Source organism: Elaeis guineensis, chromosome 3, assembly GCF_000442705.2.
Source record: "Elaeis guineensis isolate ETL-2024a chromosome 3, EG11, whole genome shotgun sequence".
In the NCBI taxonomy this organism is placed as follows: Eukaryota; Viridiplantae; Streptophyta; class Magnoliopsida; order Arecales; family Arecaceae; genus Elaeis; species Elaeis guineensis.
The window spans coordinates 60,231,414-60,250,912 of record NC_025995.2 but is presented as its reverse complement, the minus strand read 5'-3'; positions in this window follow the sequence as shown (position 1 = coordinate 60,250,912).

Here is a 19,499-nt window from a genome sequence, read left to right as displayed (position 1 = left end):
GTTTGAAGGTATAAAAATGCCTAAACAAGGAGAGAGACGGCTGAACCTCGACTACGTGGCAGAGGGAGAGAAACCCTATCAAAAACCTAAAAGAATTCGGGGCCACGGAAGCAAGGGAGATGTCCAAGAAGCGGAAGAGGGCAGCGACAAAGGAAGGAAGCGGAAGTCGGAGTCCGGCACGGAACGCTTCCTGATACAAACAAAAGCGACCGGGAGGGGGAGTGCTGGCCCGGTCAGAGGGGCCAGGAAGCTCCAGGTCATACTTCGGAGGAACCCCATACTGAACCCGTATCAGAAGGAGTTCCTCCGAAGTCGAGGAACATGGAATAACTCCCGGTGCGAAAATCGGGCGAAGCCCAGCCCCAGACGCGGGTTCGTCCACAGAGACAGGGACCTGGGGGTTTGAAGCAGAAGAACTCTCGGAACTGCTGGGAGCAGAAGAGCCAGAGGACATTTTGAGTAGTTTCGAAGGGGGGATCTAAAGGACCCTAAAAAGATGGATCGAAAGGGGAACGAGAGGCCGAAGACTAACTCGGAGGGATGCGCAAAAGTAATGACGAGAAAAGAAGCCCCTAGGCGATGAGAGGAAGGTTAGCACTAACCTATATTACTCTAAGGGACCTGAGGGACGAAAAATGGGAGGCGCCTATGGCTCGAGAAGACGCTCACTGAAGCAGGGCTCTCAAAGAGAAGACAGACACTAGCGAGAACTCAGGAACGGAGTAGGACGCCCAAAGGTGGGAGGATGGGTTTAAATAGACCCTGGGATCGGGTTTAAATAGACCCTGGGATCCGGCACCATAATGATCGTGAATCCCCCAGGCCAGTCCGCATCCGACACGTGTCCCACTCCCCCTGACAGACGGCTAAAAGCGGCTGACGGTTGGCAGGATCATAATTGCGCCGTACCTAGGCCAGTGTACCTATGAGAATTTCGAAGCATCCCCTCGTACCGCTCCAATTCGAAAAGACTCTGACACGCGCACATTTAATGCCAAAATATCTGGAGGCAGCAGTGCGCAGGATTCGAAGGGATGGTTTCGGCTGTGCCCATCTCTCTCTCTCTACTTCCTTCGTTTGAAATTCAAACTCGAAAGTAGGGGGACTGGTGTTGGGTATAAAATGCCCATAGCCGAAGTCCTCATTGGAATCGACTACACGACAACTTCGTTCGGGCTCCTACGGGAGCCGGGCTTCGTCACCAAGAACTCCAACAACTTCAGCCGCAAGCAGACTCCGCCCGGACTCCCACGGGAGCCGGGCTCCGCCGCCGACATCGACTACAGGACAGCTTCACCCGGACTCCTACGGGAGCCGAGCTTCATCCTCGACTCCAACGGCTGCAAGGCAGACTGCGATCGGACTCCTACGGGAGCCGGATGGACTCCTACGGGAGCCGGACCCCACCGATAACGTCAACCGCAAGCGGACTCCGCCCGGACTCCAACGGGAGTCGGGGTCCATCCTCAACTCCGATCGCTGGTAAGCCCCCGTCCGGACTCCTACGGGAGCCGGACCTCTCCTTTGACTCTGATTGCAGGGAAACTCTGCCCGGACTCCTACGGAAGCCGAGCTTCATCCTCGACTCCAACGGCTGCAAGGCAGACTGTGATCAGACTCCTACGGGAGCCGGACGGACTCCTACGGGAGCCGGACCCCACCGATAACGTCAACCGCAAGCGGACTCCGCCCGGACTCCTACGGGAGCCGGGCTCCATCCTCAACTCCGATCGCTGGTAAGCCCCCGTCCGGACTCCTACGGGAGCCGGACCTCTCCTTTGACTCTGATTGCAGGGAAACTCCGCCCGGACTCCTACGGGAGCCGAGCTTCATCCTCGACTCCAACGGCTGCAAGGCAGACTGCGACCGGACTCCTACGGGAGCCGGACCCCATCGATAACGTCAACCGCAAGCGGACTCCGCCCAGACTCCTACGGGTGCCAGGCTCCATCCTCAACTCCGATCACCGGTAAGCCCCCGTCCGGACTCCTACGAGAGCCGGACCTCTCCTTTGACTCTAATTGCAGGGAAACTCCACCCGGACTCCTACGGGAGTCGGGCTTCATCCTCAATTCCAACAGCTGCAAGCAGCCTTCGTCTGAACTCCTACGAGAGCTAGACTCCACCGACAACGTCAACCGCAAGCGGACTCTGTCCGGACTCCTACGGGAGCTGGACTCCGACCGCTACCGAGCTTCATCCAGTAGATCTGCACTCCCGGGCCACAATCACGGCCACGATCCTGCTCCACTTCCTGCGATGGACTCCGTGCAGCTCCATCACTCCCTGACAAGCCGCAGTAACAGTCGCAACACTGCTCCACTCCCTGTGACGGATCCCACGCCCACGCGACTCCATTACTACCTGACCAGCCACGATAAATGGCCACGATTCGGCTCCACCTCCTGCAATGGATACTGCGCAATTCTCCCATCCACTGGCAAGTCACGACGACAAACGTCACCCCACTTCATGCGGCAGACTCCACGTGGTACACCCCAGCGATAGCCACGGGTCCGTTCCACTACGCTTCGCAGCAAACTCCACCTGACCCTGGGCTGTCCACTGCCAGACAGTTACAAACGTCGCCATCAATCCGTTGCTTCCTCCACCTATAAAAGGAGGACCCAGATACGTTATTCGATAAGTTCATTTCTTATCTCAAAACTCTGCTAAATTCTCCATTCGAGCACTCCATTCTTGTTGAGGCAGAGAACTGACTTGAGCGTCGGAGGGTCTTACCGGAGCAACCCCACCTCCGGTTTAGACTTCCTTTGCAGGTCCCGGCAGTGACCGCGGCTTCCCCGACTCCAGCTTCTCCAGCGCAAGCAGATTTTTGCACCAACAATACTGATGTATGTAGACCCATGAGCACATGTACCAGAGGAGGGTCTAGCTATTTTATTATATTCACAGATGATCTATCTAGGTATGGATACATCTACTTGATGAAACACAAGTCCGAATCATTTGAAATGTTCAAACGGTTCCGTAATGAAGTAGAGAAATAAACTAAAAAATGTATTAAAACTTTTCAATCTGATCGAGGAGATGAATACCTCTCTAGTGAATTTCTGATATATCTAGGAGAGAATAGGATTCTCTCCCAATGGACCCCTCCAGAGACACCACAGCATAATGGTATCTCGAAAAGGAGAGATCAAACCTTGTTGGACATAGTTCAGTCCATGATGGGGTTTGCAACTCTGCTGATCTTTTTTTGAAAATATATACTTGAAACCGCCTGTCTTGTACTCAATAGTGTACCAAGCAAGTCAGTTAGTAAGACACCATATGAGATATGATTAGGGCGTAGGCCGAACCTCTTTTACTTTAGGGTCTGGAGGTGTCTAGCTTATGTTAAACAATTACAAACTGACAAGCTCAGTCCTAGGTCCGATAAGTATAATTTCGTAGGCTACCTCAAGAAATCTATGGGATATTACTTTTATCTGCCTGCTGAACAAATGATGTTTATCAGCAGTAAGGCACACTTTTTGAAAAAAAAAAATTAGTTAAGGAATAAGTGCATTTAAAATCAAACTTGATGAAGTTTGACAAGTAGAAGAACTGACACCAATGATTGAATCTGAATCAGATTTGATAAGATCAAACTCAGAGCCTAATGAATAAACATCCATAAGGCGATCCAGTAGAGTACTACGTCAGTTGGACAGATACTTAAGTTTCTCGATCCGAGATGGAGATCTTGTTGAACTTGATGAGAACAATGAGGATACGATCACCGACATGGAAGCGATGCAGAGGTCTGACTGAAAGAAAAGTGCCCTACAAGCCAATCGTATGGGGATGTGATGGGACATTTCTTCATTATCTTTCTGCTCATTTGCATGACATTAGTTATTTTATTTATATGAGGTATTATGTTTTATCATTTGTTGCATTATTTTTATATGATTATGATAAACTCCATAGATTAAGACAATGATTTTAGGGCCATGATGAGATCATGCCAGTGAGATCTAAAATCTTGATAGCTCCAATCTAAAATATTTTCAGTCATTGGATCATCAAGTCGAAGATCGATGACTCCGATGAGACTTGTACATCCTATGTATGCTCGATGAAGAGGGTGGTTGATCTCGTAACCACTTATATGGTGACACTAATATAAGGATGTAGGTGCTCATTAGAGAATGAGTTCACTGAACAGATCCGTAAAAGAATATCTGATGGAGCCTTACAGCATGTTAGTAGATGGTTCTTCTGTGAAAGTGGTGCATGTGATCTTTTGATCTGAGATCACCATGGTACCTTGTGTGCATGGACCCTTACTTTGGTTTATTCTCTAGCACACCATTTTGAGATGTGTGTGGGATATTCTGGATATGATAAAATATGCATGGAGGTTGTGAGTGGTCAACAAGGAATCAATCACTTTTTGTAGGAGGAGAGAATATCCTACGTGATCTCATAGGATGGTGACTCTAAAAATCTTTGGTCAGAGCAGGGATGAACAGTAGAAATAGTTTCTACTGGTTCATCAATCAAGTTATCATCATCAAATTAAAATACATATGGTTAGGTATTTGGATTTGACATATTTCTATACTCATGATCTTTTCGTGATGTTATGTGATCGAAGGATTGAATTGCACGATAACTCACCACGGAAGGATAATTTTGATATTTCTATCAAATTTTAAATTTTTCAGGTAGTCATGACATATTGCTAGATATCAATCTTAACTTATGAATTCGATAGAATTAAAAGAGTTTAATTCAAAAATCAATTAGGAAGAGTCCTGATTGATTGGGACTCTTGAGCTGACCTAATCCAATTGGATTAGGATTTTATCGAGAGTTTGGATCCACTACTAGCTAGATTTGGAACCCAATGGGTCATACATAATCAAAATTTGATCTTGGTCCAATCAATTTAAATTTATTATAAATTTAATGGGTTAATTAAATTGCTAGCACATGAATTAACTCAAGTTCCCAATTGGGTTCATGCAAAGGTGATTGTGCTAACCTACTCTTGTTGCCTTGACCTAATGTGATTAGATTTGAACCATCTAATTTATTAGTTGGTTTTATCTGATTTTGTGAAAGTGTTTCATGTAGAATCATTCTCCTCCATGTCAAACCACATGCATAAATATTGGTGGCATCATATTTCTTTTGGGAATTAAGAAGGGGAGTCCTTCTTTCTTACTCCTCTTAAAATTATTACATCTTCCACATGTCCCTTATTTTTTGTGGGCCATCAGATGGCTCCTTGGGATATGGGAAATGGAAGAGGAGAGGGAGTCCTTCATTAGGAAGAAACTCCATGCCATTTTGAATGTGGATGCCCCATTTATGGTGTTAGGAAATGTAAAGTCCATTTCTCATGGGACTCTTATTTCCTTCCTTTAATTTCATGCATTCCCTTTTAATTCCACGAACCATTTGATGGTTTTGGATAATTGTTAGCACAGAAGTGGAAGAGTCCTTCTACTTGATGGCTCTTCCACACCTAAAAACTTCTATATATAAATTAAACTTTTATGGAAAGTAATGGGATGGCACATGAGATGTGTTTGCGCTAAACATTAATTTCTCTCCATAAATATCTCTTCTTTATTACATGCCAATTTTATGGGACCAGAGAAGGAAGAGTCCTTCTGCTCCTTGACTTCTCCACACCACTTATTAATGTGGTAATTTATTTTTGCCATGTGGAGGAGTTGGGACACCAAGAGTTAGCATCCCTTGGAGGTTGTTTGGCACCCCTTGGTTATCTATAAATTAGGTGGCGCTAAACCCTGGTTGGACATCCCAAAAATTGTTGGGAATTGGCGTGAGGATGAGAAAAAAATGAGAGAAAAATGTCTGGATAAAGACAAGGGAAAGGGAAGGAAAACTAGAAAGGAAGAGAGGAAGAAAAAAAAAGAAAGTATGAGATACTTATCCTAAAATCAGATTGTTCATGTATTGAACATAAAATCTGATTAGAGTGTGGTTTGATACTTTGGAAAAGGATTCCTAGAGTGGTCCTAGTAGAGGTCATAAAGGCATTCAAGCAATGGTGTATCAAAAACTTGCAAAGAACTTTCGACAGTGCACTTACGAAGAAGGCTGTAGCACCATGACAAGTTAGGAAGGGCCCTGATCAATCATGTGTGGATCACCGTTGAAGGGCTTCTATTTTAGAGTCTCATGGAGATCTCAAAATCACTAGTTCATGATCTTCATGGTGGTATATGACTTTTAGTCTTCTCCTCATATGCATGTTTTTGTTATTTGATTGTAATCGTCAAGGGGTTCCTAAGATTTTAGAGTTATGATGGATGAGTTTAACAGTTAAACTTAGTTTTCATTATTGTATGTGTTGGGTATAGAATACACACAGCCGAAACCAGCGGAATCGACGATGGAACAGAACAGCTCCGCCCGGGCTCCTACGGGAGCCGGGATCCACCACCGACATCGACAACAGCACAGCTCCGACCGGACTCCTATGGGAGCCGGGCTTCGCCTTCGACTTCGAGCAGCACAGCTCCGCCCGGACTCCTACGGGAGCCGGGCTCCGCCTTCGACTTCGAGCAGCACAGCTCCGCCCGGACTCCTATGGGAGCCGGGCTCCGCCTTCGACTTCGAGCAGCACAGCTTCGCCCAGACTCCTACGGGAGCCGGGCTCCGCCTTCGACTTCGAGCAGCACAGCTCCGCCCGGACTCCTACGGGAGCCAGGCTCCGCCTTCGACTTCGAGCAGCACAGCTCCGTCCGGACTCCTACGGGAGCCGGGCTCCGCCTTCAAATTCGAGCAGCACGGCTCCGCCCGGACTCCTACGGGAGCCGGGCTCCGCCTTCGACTTCGAGCAGCACAGCTCCGCACGGACTCCTACGGGAGCCGGGCTCCACCTTCGACTTCGAGCAGCACAGCTCCGCCCGGACTCCTACGGGAGCCAGGCTCCGCCTTCGAATTCGAGCAGCACGGCTCGCCCGGACTCCTACGGGAGCCGGGCTCCACCTTCGACTTCGAGCAGCACAGCTCCGCCCGGACTCCTACGGGAGCCGGGCTCCACCTTCGACTTCGAGCAGCACAGCTCCGCCCGGACTCCTACGGGAGCCGGGCTCCACCTTCGACTTCGAGCAGCACAGCTCCGCCCGGACTCCTACGGGAGCCGGGCTCCGCCTTCGACTTCGAGCAGCACGGCTCTGCCCAGACTCCTACGGGAGCCGGGCTCCGCCTTCGACATCAACAAGCAGCACAGCTCCACCCGGACTCCTACGGGAGCCGGGCTCCGCCTTCGAATTCGAGCAGCACGGCTCCGCCCGGACTCCTACGGGAGTCGGGCTCCGCCTTCAACTTCAAGCAGCACGGCTCCGCCCGGACTCCTACGGGAGCCAGGCTCCGCCTTCGACATCAACAAGCAGCACAGCTCCGCCTGGACTCCTACGGGAGCCGGGCTCCGCCTTCGACTTCAAGCAGCACAGCTCCGCCCGGACTCCTACGGGAGTCGGGCTCCGCCTTCGACTTCGAGCAGCACGGCTCCGCCCGGACTCCTACGGGAGCCGGGCTCCACCTTCGACACCAACAGCAGCTCGGCTCCGCCCGGATTCCTACGAGGGCTGGGCTCCGCCTTCAATATCAGCTGCTGGTAAGCTCCGTCCGGACTCCTACGGGAGCCGGGCTTCATCTTTAACTTTGATTGCAGAGGGCTCCGCCCGGACTCCTACGGGAGCCGGATTTCGCTTTCAGTATCCACTGCAGGAAAGTTCCGTCCGGACTCCTACGGGAGCCAGACTCCACCCACAACCCCAACCGAAAGGAGGACCCCTCCCAGACTTCTACAGAGGCCGGACTCCGACCGCTGCCGAGCCTCGATCAACAGATCCGTGCCCCCTGGCAGATCACAATAACAACCATGATCCTGTTCCACTTCCTGTAGCGGATTCCGTGCGGCTCCATCACCCCCTGCGGCGGATCCATTACTCTCTGACAGGCTGTGTCAACGGCCACGATTCTGCTCCACTCCCTGCAGCAGGTGCTGCACGACTCCACTACTCCCTGACAGCTAGCGGCAACGGACGTCGCTCCACTACCTGCAACTGGCTCTACGTGGCAGGCCGTAATAATAGCCACGTGTCTACTCCACTATCCTTCGCAATCAATTCTCCTGACCATGGGCGGCCCACTACCAGACGGTTACAAACGTCGCCATCAATCCGTTGCCTCCTCCGCCTATAAAAGGGGGACCCAGATACGTTATTCTCTAAGCTCATTCCTTATCTCAAAACTCTGCTAAATTCTCCGTTCGAGCACTCCATTCTTGTTGAGGCAGAGAACTGACTTGAGCGTCGGAGGGTCTTGCCGGAGCAACCCCACCTCCGGTTTAGACTTTCCTTGCAGGTCCCGGCGGCGACCGCGGCTTCCCCGACTCCAGCTTCTCCGGTGCAAGCAGATTTTTGCACCAACAGGATTGGCGCTAGAAGGAGGGCTGTGTCTTCGCAGCACCCTTGTTCTTAAAGGAGCGCTCAACGGACCCGCTTTCGGCCATCTTTTCCGACGCCCAATCCTCCTTCCCTCATCTGATGCCCTCTCACGAGGTTTCTGCATAACTACCTCCGGCTATGGTCGCCGATGAAGGGTGGCCGGATGACCGATCTCCGTCGGATTCCGTCAACGTCATCTCGGGGGAATCCCAGCGGGAGGCAATCAGCACATCAGCTGCATCCCTCAAGCGGCAAAAAGTTGAAGAACCTATAGCCTTCACTGAAGAAGACGCCCAGGGAGTCCAATTCCCTCATAACGATGCGGTCGTAGTTTCCTTAAACATAACAAACTACGACGTCCATCGCATTCTCGTCGACAATGGGAGTTCGGCCGACATCTTGTTCTACAATGCTTTTTCGAGAATGGCCACTCTTGGCGGTCATCTAAGGCCGATTTGCTCCCCCTTAATAGGGTTTACCGGTGACGCCGTTCCGACGGAGGGAATGATAGCTCTAACTGTGACCGTGGGTCAGCATCCAAAGCAGTCCAGAGCCCTGGTGAATTTTCTGGTGGTAAAGGCGCCGTCTGCCTACAATACAATTCTTGGCCGACCCGGCCTCAATGCCCTCAGAGCTGTTGTTTCAACCTACCATTTGAAATTGAAGTTTCCCACAAGCCAGGGGATCGGAGAAGTCTGGGGAGACCAAGCGCTGGCCAGGCATTGCTACAACATTGCCTTGCAAAGAAGCGATCAAGCGGACCCCTGTCCGGTCGATGGATTGGATGCTCGCGATGACCTCACTGAAGAGAGGGACGGTCCAATTGAAGACCTAATACCAATCCCTCTGAATGATGGGAACGTAGAGCATGTGGTGTTAATTGGCTCCAACCTGGGGGAGGAGGTGCGGACGCATCTTGTGGATTTCCTCCGAAGAAATGCGGACGTTTTCGCGTGGGTCCCGGCAGATATGCCGGGGATCGACACAGAAGTCATGGAACATCATCTGGTGGTCGACCCTAAACATCGGCCGACGAAAGAAAAAATCCGGAGTCATGCCCCGGAGAGGCAGAAGGCAATAGCCGAGGAAGTGGATAAGCTTCTCAAGGCCGGATTTATCAAGGAAGTCAATTATCCTGAGTGGATCTCCAATGTTGTTTTGGTCAAGAAAGCAAACGGCAAGTGGAGGATGTGTATCGACTTCAAAAAGCTGAATAAAGCTTGTCCAAAGGACAGCTACCCCCTTCCTAGGATCGACCAACTGGTGGATGCTACCTCGGGCCATGAGCTCCTCACTTTTATGGACGCGTTCTTCGGCTATAACCACATTAGAATGGCATTGAAAGATGAAGAAAAGACAGCTTTTATCACTAATCGCGGCCTTTACTGCTACAGGGTTATGCCGTTCGGCCTCAAGAACGCGGGCGCAACCTATCAGCGACTGGTGAACAAAATCTTCAAGGAGCAGATCGGCCGAAACATGGAGGTTTACGTGGACGATATGCTCGTGAAAAGCAGGTCTTTCGAAAATCATGTCGCCGACCTCGAGGAAACCTTTGGCGCTCTTCGAAAGTATAGAATGAAGCTGAACCCGACCAAATGCGCTTTTGGGGTAACCTCAGGAAAGTTCCTGGGCTTCATCGTATCGGGGCGCGGGATTGAGGCCAATCCAGAGAAAATTTGCGCCATCCAAAATATGACCGCCCCAAGGTCGATCAAGGAGGTTCAGTGCCTCACGGGGAGGATTGTGGCTCTTAATCGCTTTGTCGCGAGGTCGGCCGAACGATGTTTGCCCTTCTTTCAAACCCTCAAGCAGCCGAAGAACTTCTGTTGGACCTCTGAATGCCAACAGGCATTCGAAGAATTAAAAGGCTACCTTAGCTCACCCCCACTACTGGCGAAGCTCGAACCTGGAGAGGAACTATTTTTGTACCTGGCAGTCTCTCCCACAGCCCTCGTAGCTGTCCTTGTCAAAGAAGAAATGAATTCCAGCGACCGGTCTACTACATTAGCCGTGCGCTGAGGGACGCCGAGACCAGGTATACTAAATTAGAAAAACTGACCTACGCCTTGTTGATTGCAGCTCGGAGACTCCGACCTTACTTTCAAGGGCACACGGTGACGCTACTCACCGATCAACCGATCAAGGCGGTTTTGCACCGAGCTGATACCTCTGGAAGAATGGCGAAATGGGCAACCGAGCTCATAGAATTCGACATCAACTACAAACCTAGACCAGCAATAAAGGCCCAAATATTGGCAGATTTCATAGTAGAGTGCACTATCCCCGAGGAGGCCGAACCTGAGCAAAGCAAAGTTGACGACCTGAAGACTCGACCGAACTCCCCCAACAAAGAAGCCAGTCCCTCCGATTGCTTTTGGACCCTCTATGTGGACGGATCTTCCAACATGGCGGGCGCAGGTGCAGGACTGATCTTGGTCAGCCCGGAGGGAGTCGTCGCGGAGTACGCTCTGCATTTTGAGTTCCCCGCAACAAACAATGGAGCGGAATATGAAGCTCTGATTGCAGGATTAAGGGTCGCCAAAGAGCTCAGAATAGGTCAACTCCGGGTGCACAGCGACTCCCAACTTGTGGTGGGGCAAGTCAGCGGGAGCTATGAAGCACGGGAGGACAGCATGGCCAAATATATTGAGAAGGTGAAGGAGTTCACCTCTACCTTTAGCAGTTTCGACATCAGGCAAATTCCAAGGTCGGAGAATACCAGGGCCGATCTTCTCTCCAAACTGGCGACATCGGCTCCGACCGAACTGCCCAAAGGCATCCTCTTTGAAGTTTTAAAATATCTGAGTACGGAAGAGCCACGGCCCGTAATGGAGATCGACCACGAGCCCAGCTGGGTCGACCCACTGACAACCTACCTTAAAGATGGGATTCTCCCCCAGGACGCGAAAGAGGCCCGGAAGCTCCGAAATCAAGCCTCCCGGTACATCCTTTATGAGGGCAAATTGTACAAAAGATCATACTTCTTGCCCCTCTTAAGGTGTCTCCGGCCCTCAGAAGCTGACTACGCTTTATGGGAAGTATACGAGGGAGCTTGCGGAAGCCATTTGGGTGCCAGATCTTTATCCCACAAGCTACTCCGCCAAGGGTATTACTGGCCAACAATGCATCATGATTCGATCGAATATGTCAAAAAGTGTGATCGATGCCAGAGATACGCCAACATCCAGAGACAACCTGCTACCGAGCTCACACCCTTGAGTGCCCCATGGCCTTTTGCATAGTGGGGGATGGATATTCTTGGCCCCTTTCCCATGGCGTCCGGTCAAAGGAAGTTTCTCCTTGTAGCGATCGACTACTTCACCAAATGGGTCGAGGCCGAGCCACTAGCAAAAATCACAGAAGTGAAAGTGCAGGATTTCGTCTGGAAATCGATCGTATGCAGGTTCGGTTTGCCTAGAACCCTAATCACTGATAATGGACGGCAATTCGCGAGAGCCAGATTCGCTGAATTCTGTGAAGATCTAAACATCTCCCACAACTTCACATAGTGGCCCATCCTCAGACGAACGGCGAAGCTGAGGTAACTAACAGAACCCTTTTGCAGGGGATTAAGACAAGGCTCGAAAAAGCAAAAGGAACTTGGGCGGACGAACTTTATCATGTGCTATGGGCGTATCGAACCACCCAGAGGTTGCCTACAGGGGAGACTCCCTTTGCTTTAGCCTTTGGTACGGAAGCCGTCATCCCGATCGAGCTTAAACTCCCGTCGGCATGAGTCATGGCATTCGACAAACCCCAAAATGCACAAAGTCTCAGAGCCAACCTCGACCTGCTGGAAGAAAGGCGGGAGGTTGCTCAGGTTCCAATAGCAGCCTACAGACAGAAAGTTGCCCGATATTACAACGCCCGAGTCAAGAACAAGGCATTTAAAGCAGGAGATCTAGTGCTCCGACGAGCTGCTGTCTCGCAACCACAGGGCCAGGGGAAACTTGCCCCAAACTGGGAAGGACCTTACGAGGTCAAGGAAGTAGTCCAGCCTAGCACTTATTATCTTAAGGAGCTCGGAGGAGCCGACCTCTCACGACCATGGAGCTCAGAAAACTTACGGATGTACTACCAGTAATTTCGTCTTAATCAAAAAATGCGTGCCCATATGTCTTGGGACAATTCAAGCAAACTGTAGGGCAACCTCATAAAGTCGAAGGCCCGGTTCTTTTAGACCGGATGGGGGGAGAGGCCTCGCAACGCCCGTATGTGCCCCCACAGCCCTGTTAGGGACAGAAGGAGAACCTCGCCCTAACTTGAGCGAAGTTGAAGGCCCGGTTCTTTTAGACCGGATGGGGGGAGAGGCCTCTCAACGCCCATATGTGCCCCCACAGCCCTGTTAGGGACAGGAGGAGAACCTCGCCCTAACTTGAGCAAAGTCGAAGGCCCGGTTCTTTTAGATCGGATGGGGGGAGAGGCCTCGCAACGCCCATATGTGCCCCCACAGCCCTGTTAGGGACAGGAGGAGAACCTCGCCCTAACTTGAGCAAAGTCGAAGGCCCGGTTCTTTTAGACCGGATGGGGGGAGAGGCCTCGCAACGCCCATATGTGCCCCCACAGTCCTGTTAGGGACAGGAGGAGAACCTCGCCCTAACTTGAGCAAAGTCGAAGACCCGGTTCTTTTAGACCGGATGGGGGGAGAGGCCTCGCAATGCCCATATGTGCCCCCGCAGCCCTGTTAGGGACAGGAGGAGAACCTCGTCCTAACTTGAGCAAAGTCGAAGACCCGATTCTTTTAGACCGGATGGGGGAGAGGCCTTACAACACCCCAATGTGCCCCCACAGCCATGTCAGGAACAGGAGGAGAACCTCGTCCTAACTCGAAGACCGGTTCTTTTAGACCGGATGGGGAAGAGACCCCACAGCGCCCCAAAGCGCCCCCGCCAGCCAGGCTGGTAATGCGAGGAGGACCTCACGCCGGCTCGAGCAAAATGAAAGGTCCGGACTCCTACGGGAGTCGGGTTCCAACGACAAAGAAGACTTCCCCCAGACTCCTACGGGAGCCGGGTTCCAACGACAAAGAAGACTTCCCCCGGACTCCTACGGGAGCCGGGTTCCAACGACAAAAAAGATTCCACCCAGACTCCTACTGAGGCCGGGTTCCATCCGTGACGCCAAGGAAGACTTCACCCGACTCCTACGGGAGTCGGGCTCCATCGCCGACATTAGCTACAGGACAACCCCGCCCGGACTTCTACGGAAGTCAGACTTTGCCTATGACTTTGATGCAGGAAAACTTTGCCCTGACTCCTACAAGAGCCGGGCTACTCCAACTTCAGGAGGGCTTCTCCGTTCGGGCTACCAAGGGAGCCGAACTTAGCTCCGACTTCAGCGGAGAAAAATCCAAGCAAAAAAGGAAAGCAAACAGTGCCTGAAGGCAATGGAAGCTTGAACCCCCAAATCCAAGCCCTAGGAGGGACTTCGGGCCCGAAGGGCCCCAAGCGAACCTGCAGCCGTCGATGGAATAACAATCGGGTATCTTCGAACGGCATAAAGGCCGAAAAGGAGCTCGACAAACGACAACCCCACATGAACAGAAGAGTTCGTCAATGACCTTGGGATGACGTGAAAAAGAAAAGAAGAAGAGAAGGAAGAAAGAGGAAAATGAAGAAGTTCGACAGACAACTATTTTATGCGAGATACAGACGAGGTAACAAAATCTCTTTTTCATTTAACAGGAGTATACGTCACAGGACCCGGTGGGTCAGGAAAAAAAAAAAGAAGAAAAAGAAGATACACGTCATCGCGAGTCTCGTAAGCACGGTTCGGGCAGGACGAACCGGAGGCCGCTCCGAGCTACGAGCTCCTCTCTCCGTCTCTATCCTTCTCAGTCGCGTTCTCTAGTGCGTGTAACAGCTCTCGCCCCATCTCGCCTCATTCTGTCTCCGAAGTCCCAACCCTAGCGGGAAAAGGGTGGGATAGATCTCCGGAGGTGGTAAGGGCAACGGCGGCAGTAGCGAAGACCTGTTTCAAGAAGAACCGGAGTCACCTCGGAAGCGGTAGCGACGCCAGAGATGTGCCTCATCTCCGAATGCCCCACAACAGCCACCACCCAAAATGCTCCGGTAAGGTCGGCATGCGCTACTTCCACCGTCCCCGCAACAAGTTTCACTGCCCCACCGTCGACGCCGACCGCCTCCGGTCCCTCGGCCCCGACGGCGTTAAGGATCCCATCATGGCTTATGACGGCAGCTCTGTCCTCTTGACCAGTGTCACCCCGCCTTGCTACTCCGAAATTCATGGGCAGAATAACTTCACCGACAGCCCCCGTTACTAAACCCCTGTTGTTGAAGGAATTCCTCCCCGAGCCCCCTTTAAAGCGACGGAGATTCTCATCGGATGCCATTCTCCTCCTCACCTTCCTCCAAGCCCTAAAAATCCCCTCAAGAACAGCCTCCAGGGTAGAGGACATGGTGTGGAAACCCTCAGAGAAGAATTGGGGGGGGGCTGAAGGGGGCAAGGACTGGTGCGAGAGAGGCAAGACTCTCAGACGAAAGAAAAGCGCCAAGATGAAGCCGTGAAAGGACTGAGGGGTTTAAATAGCCGACGGATCCTAGCGCAGTTATGGCGGCGAGTATTCCTGGGCCAGCTGGTGTGTGCCACGTGTCGCGCTTATCCCCTTCATTGCTATCGAGGGTTGACTGCTCGCAAATTCTCGTGGCACGGTGCTTGGGATCGCATTTCAATGGGGGTTCCGAAAAGACTCTTCAGGTCACCTTCATCGAAAAGCGGGCTCTGACGTACACACATTAAATACCAAAAATCTGGAGGTGGCAGTGCGCAGGATTCGAAGGGACAGTTCCGGCTGTACCCATCTCTCTCTCTGTACTTCCTTCGTTTGAAATTCAAACACGGAAGTAGGGGGACTAGTGTTGGGTATAGAATACCCACAGCCGAAACCAGCGGAATCGACGACGGAACAGAACAGCTCCGCCCGGGCTCCTACGGGAGCCGGGCTCCACCACCGACATCGACAACAGCACAGCTCCGCCCGGACTCCTACGGGAGCCGGGCTCCGCCTTCGACTTCGAGCAGCACAGCTCCGCCCGGACTCCTACGGGAGCCGGGCTCCGCCTTCGACTTCGAGCAGCACAGCTCCGCCCGGACTCCTACGGGAGCCGGGCTCCGCCATCGACTTCGAGCAGCACAGCTTCGCCCGGACTCCTACGGGAGCCGGGCTCTGCCTTCGACTTCGAGCAGCACAGCTCCGCCCGGACTCCTACGGGATCCGGGCTCCACCTTCGACTTCGAGCAGCATAGCTCCGCCCGGACTCCTACGGGAGCCGGGCTCCACCTTCGAATTCGAGCAGCACGGCTTCGCCCGGACTCCTACGGGAGCCGGGCTCCGCCTTCGACTTCGAGCAGCACAGCTCTGCCTGGACTCCTACGGGAGCCGGGCTCCGCCTTCGACTTCGAGCAGCACAGCTCCGCTCGGACTCCTATGGGAGCCGGGCTCCGCCTTCGAATTCGAACAGCACGGCTCCGCCCGGACTCCTACGGGAGCCGGGCTCTGCCTTCGACTTCGAGCAGCACAGCTTCGCCCGGACTCCTACGGGAGCCGGGCTCCGCCTTCGACTTCGAGCAGCACAGCTCCGCCCGGACTCCTACGGGAGCCGGGCTCCGCCTTCGACTTCGAGCAGCACAGCTCCGCCCGGACTCCTACGGGAGCCGGGCTCCGCCTTCGACTTCGAGCAGCACAGCTCCGCCCGGACTCCTACGGGAGCCGGGCTCCGCCTTCGACTTCGAGCAGCACGGCTCCGCCCAGCACCTACGAGAGCCGGGCTCTGCCTTCGACATCAACAAGCAGCACAGCTCTGCCCGGACTCCTACGGGAGCCGGGCTCCGCCTTCGAATTCGAGCAGCACGGCTCCGCCCGGACTCCTATGGGAGTCGGGCTCCGCCTTCGACTTCGAGCAGCACGCTCCGCCCGGACTCCTAGGGAGCCGGGCTCCGCCTTCGACATCAACAAGCAGCACAGCTCCGCCCGGACTCCTACGGGAGCCGGGCTCCGCCTTCGACTTCGAGCAGCACAGCTCCGCCCGGACTCCTACGGGAGCCGGGCTCCGCCTTCGACTTCGAGCAGCACGGCTCCGCCCGGACTCCTACGGGAGCCGGGCTCCGCCTTCGACACCAACAGCAGCTCGGCTCCGCCCGGATTCCTACGGAGGCCGGGCTTCTCCTTCAATATCAGCTGCTGGTAAGCTCCGTCCGGACTCCTACGGGAGCCGGGCTTCATCTTTAACTTTGATTGCAGAGGGCTCCGCCCGGACTCCTACGGGAGCCGAGTTCCGCTTTCAGTATCCACTGCAGGAAAGTTCCGTCCGGACTCCTACGGGAGCCGGACTCCACCCACAACCCCAACCGAAAGGAGGACCCCTCCCGGACTTCTACAGAGGCCGGACTCCGACCGCTGCCGAGCCTCGATCAACAGATCCGTGCCCCCTGGCAGATCACAATAACAACCATGATCCTGTTCCACTTCCTGTAGCGGATTCCGTGCGGCTCCATCACCCCCTGCGGCGGACCCATTACTCTCTGACAGGCTGTGTCAACGGCCACGATTCTGCTCCACTCCTTGCGGCAGGTGCTGCGCGACTCCACTACTCCCTGACAGCTAGCGGCAACGGACGCCGCTCCACTACCTGCAACTGGCTCTACGTGGCTGGCCATAACAATAGCCACGTATCTACTCCACTATCCTTCGCAATCAATTCCCCTGACCTTGGGCGGCCCACTACCAGACGGTTACAAACATCGCCATCAATCCGTTGCCTCCTCCGCCTATAAAAGGGAGACCCAGATACGTTATTCTCTATGCTCATTCCTTATCTCAAAACTCTGCTAAATTCTCCGTTCGAGCACTCCATTCTTGTTGAGGCAGAGAACTGACTTGAGCATCGGAGGGTCTTGCCGGAGCAACCCCACCTCCGATTTAGACTTCCCTTGCAGGTTCCGGCGGCGACCGCGGCTTCCCCGACTCCAGCTTCTCCGGCGCAAGCAGATTTTTGCACCAACAGTATGCATGTTAAAAATTTTTGAAATCTATATTTTATTGCATCTCCAAAACTCAATAGTGGTATCAGAGCCATCCTTGATAAATTCAATCAAATTTCATGTTATTTTTGTGATATGGATTAGATCCAATTCGAACTATATCAAAATCAGTTTCTCTGATTAATATTTCATTGATGATTTTGATGTATTTTTATTTTTGATAAAGTATTATCGATCCATAATCGAATCTTGGATATAAAATTTTATAATTTATAGACTTGTATGACAATTTTAATTTTGATCCTATGATATATTTTAATGGAATTGAAATTCAGTGCATGTGACGCGCGGGGGCCTTGGAATGTTGCATATAGATGTACATTGCCAAGGATTTGTTGGAATTTAGAATTTGGTGCGTGCATATGTGTTTCAAAATTTTTATTTTCTAAACATCATAGTAGAAAATAAGATTAAAACACTTTTAATCTGAACTTTGTATGCATAAAAATATAAACTACATAGATCTATTTCATATACTGAATTTGATATATGCTGAAATTTAGATTATGATCAAATCACATACCTATTTCGCAATCTCTTTCTTTAAATCTTGATTTGGAAGAGATGAGGCTCTCTGTTAGCCATACAAGTATCCGATCTCTATGAGTATCCACTTGGGATCAGCCTGGAACAGCCCTCTATAATCTGAATTTTGGTTCTCCAAAATTCAGCCTGCTGAATCTGAATGAAGTCTGGATCGTGATTAATACTTGATCTTTCTCTTTGATCTTCTTCTTGTCCTCTTCTCTAGAGTTTTTTCTTGTTATATGCTGCTACCAGATGTTAGAAACCAACAAGGAAGAGGCACCCAAACTCCTTTGGGCATGGAACACCTTGGGACGCGCGTCCAAGGGAAGGGCATGTAGAACACCCAAGAGAAGAGAAAAGGAGAGGAAGAGAGGGCATGGGGAGAGCCTTTGGGTGTGAGGAGCTGCTGGTTTGGATGCTTTAGGGACTTTAGGAGAGGTCCCATTAAATAGGCATAAGGATTGAATCCTATTCAATCTCATAATATAAGTCTTACTTGCATTAGGATTTTTATTAATTTAAGTTATCCAACTTCTATTAGGAAGCCCATTAGGTATCAACAATTGGAGCCCTTGCACCCATAATTAGACACCTCAAAACACACCCAAGAGATGCCCCATATAAAAATAAAAGGCACTCTAATCAATGGATATGCCCAAATTGATCAAATCAAGGTGGCACTCCATAATAACTATCAAGGAGATTCATAAGGAACCTGCACCCTTAATTTATGTGATCTATAACCTTAGACACCCAATAATTGAAGTCTTATGAATCTTATTTATGTAGGTTATTAGCAAGTAATTAAGTTAGAATTAACTTATCAATTAAGTAATTCCAACGAAATGAGGAATTGGGTCCAACCATGTGCTAGCAAAATTACCTTGAACCTAATGGGCTTCTCTAAACCCAATTGACACTTCATAAGCTTAATTACTTATTTCAAACCAAATCTCTTTGTTGTGTGACCTCATAGGTTCAATTCTATCTGATAGTGAGACGTACAATGATTTCTATCATCATATCATTGAAACTCTTTTCAATGGATCATAATAATTCCACTCTAACTCAACAAAGATTATCGATCCAAAATAACCCTAATGAGCTCTCACAATGCACTAGTGACATCTAGTAGTATGTAGTGATAACTCAGTAGAATTGAAATGAATCTCTAGATATAGTTAACATGTGATTTAGTCCATCTATCATGAGTTTCGATTAGATGGCAGGTCATGGATAAATCATCAAACCTCAACATCGGTCATATGATAGTTTCAATCAGCTTAAGTCCATATGTGATTCTATGAAAATTCTTTTCCATCAATCATACTACTATGGCTATAGACCTAAGGACACAGCCTCTTAAATCCCATAGGACTACTCCCTTCTACTAGGATCGATAGATCCCATCTTGATGCACACCCCACTCCTACAGTAGATCAACTATCGCCAACATCCACTACA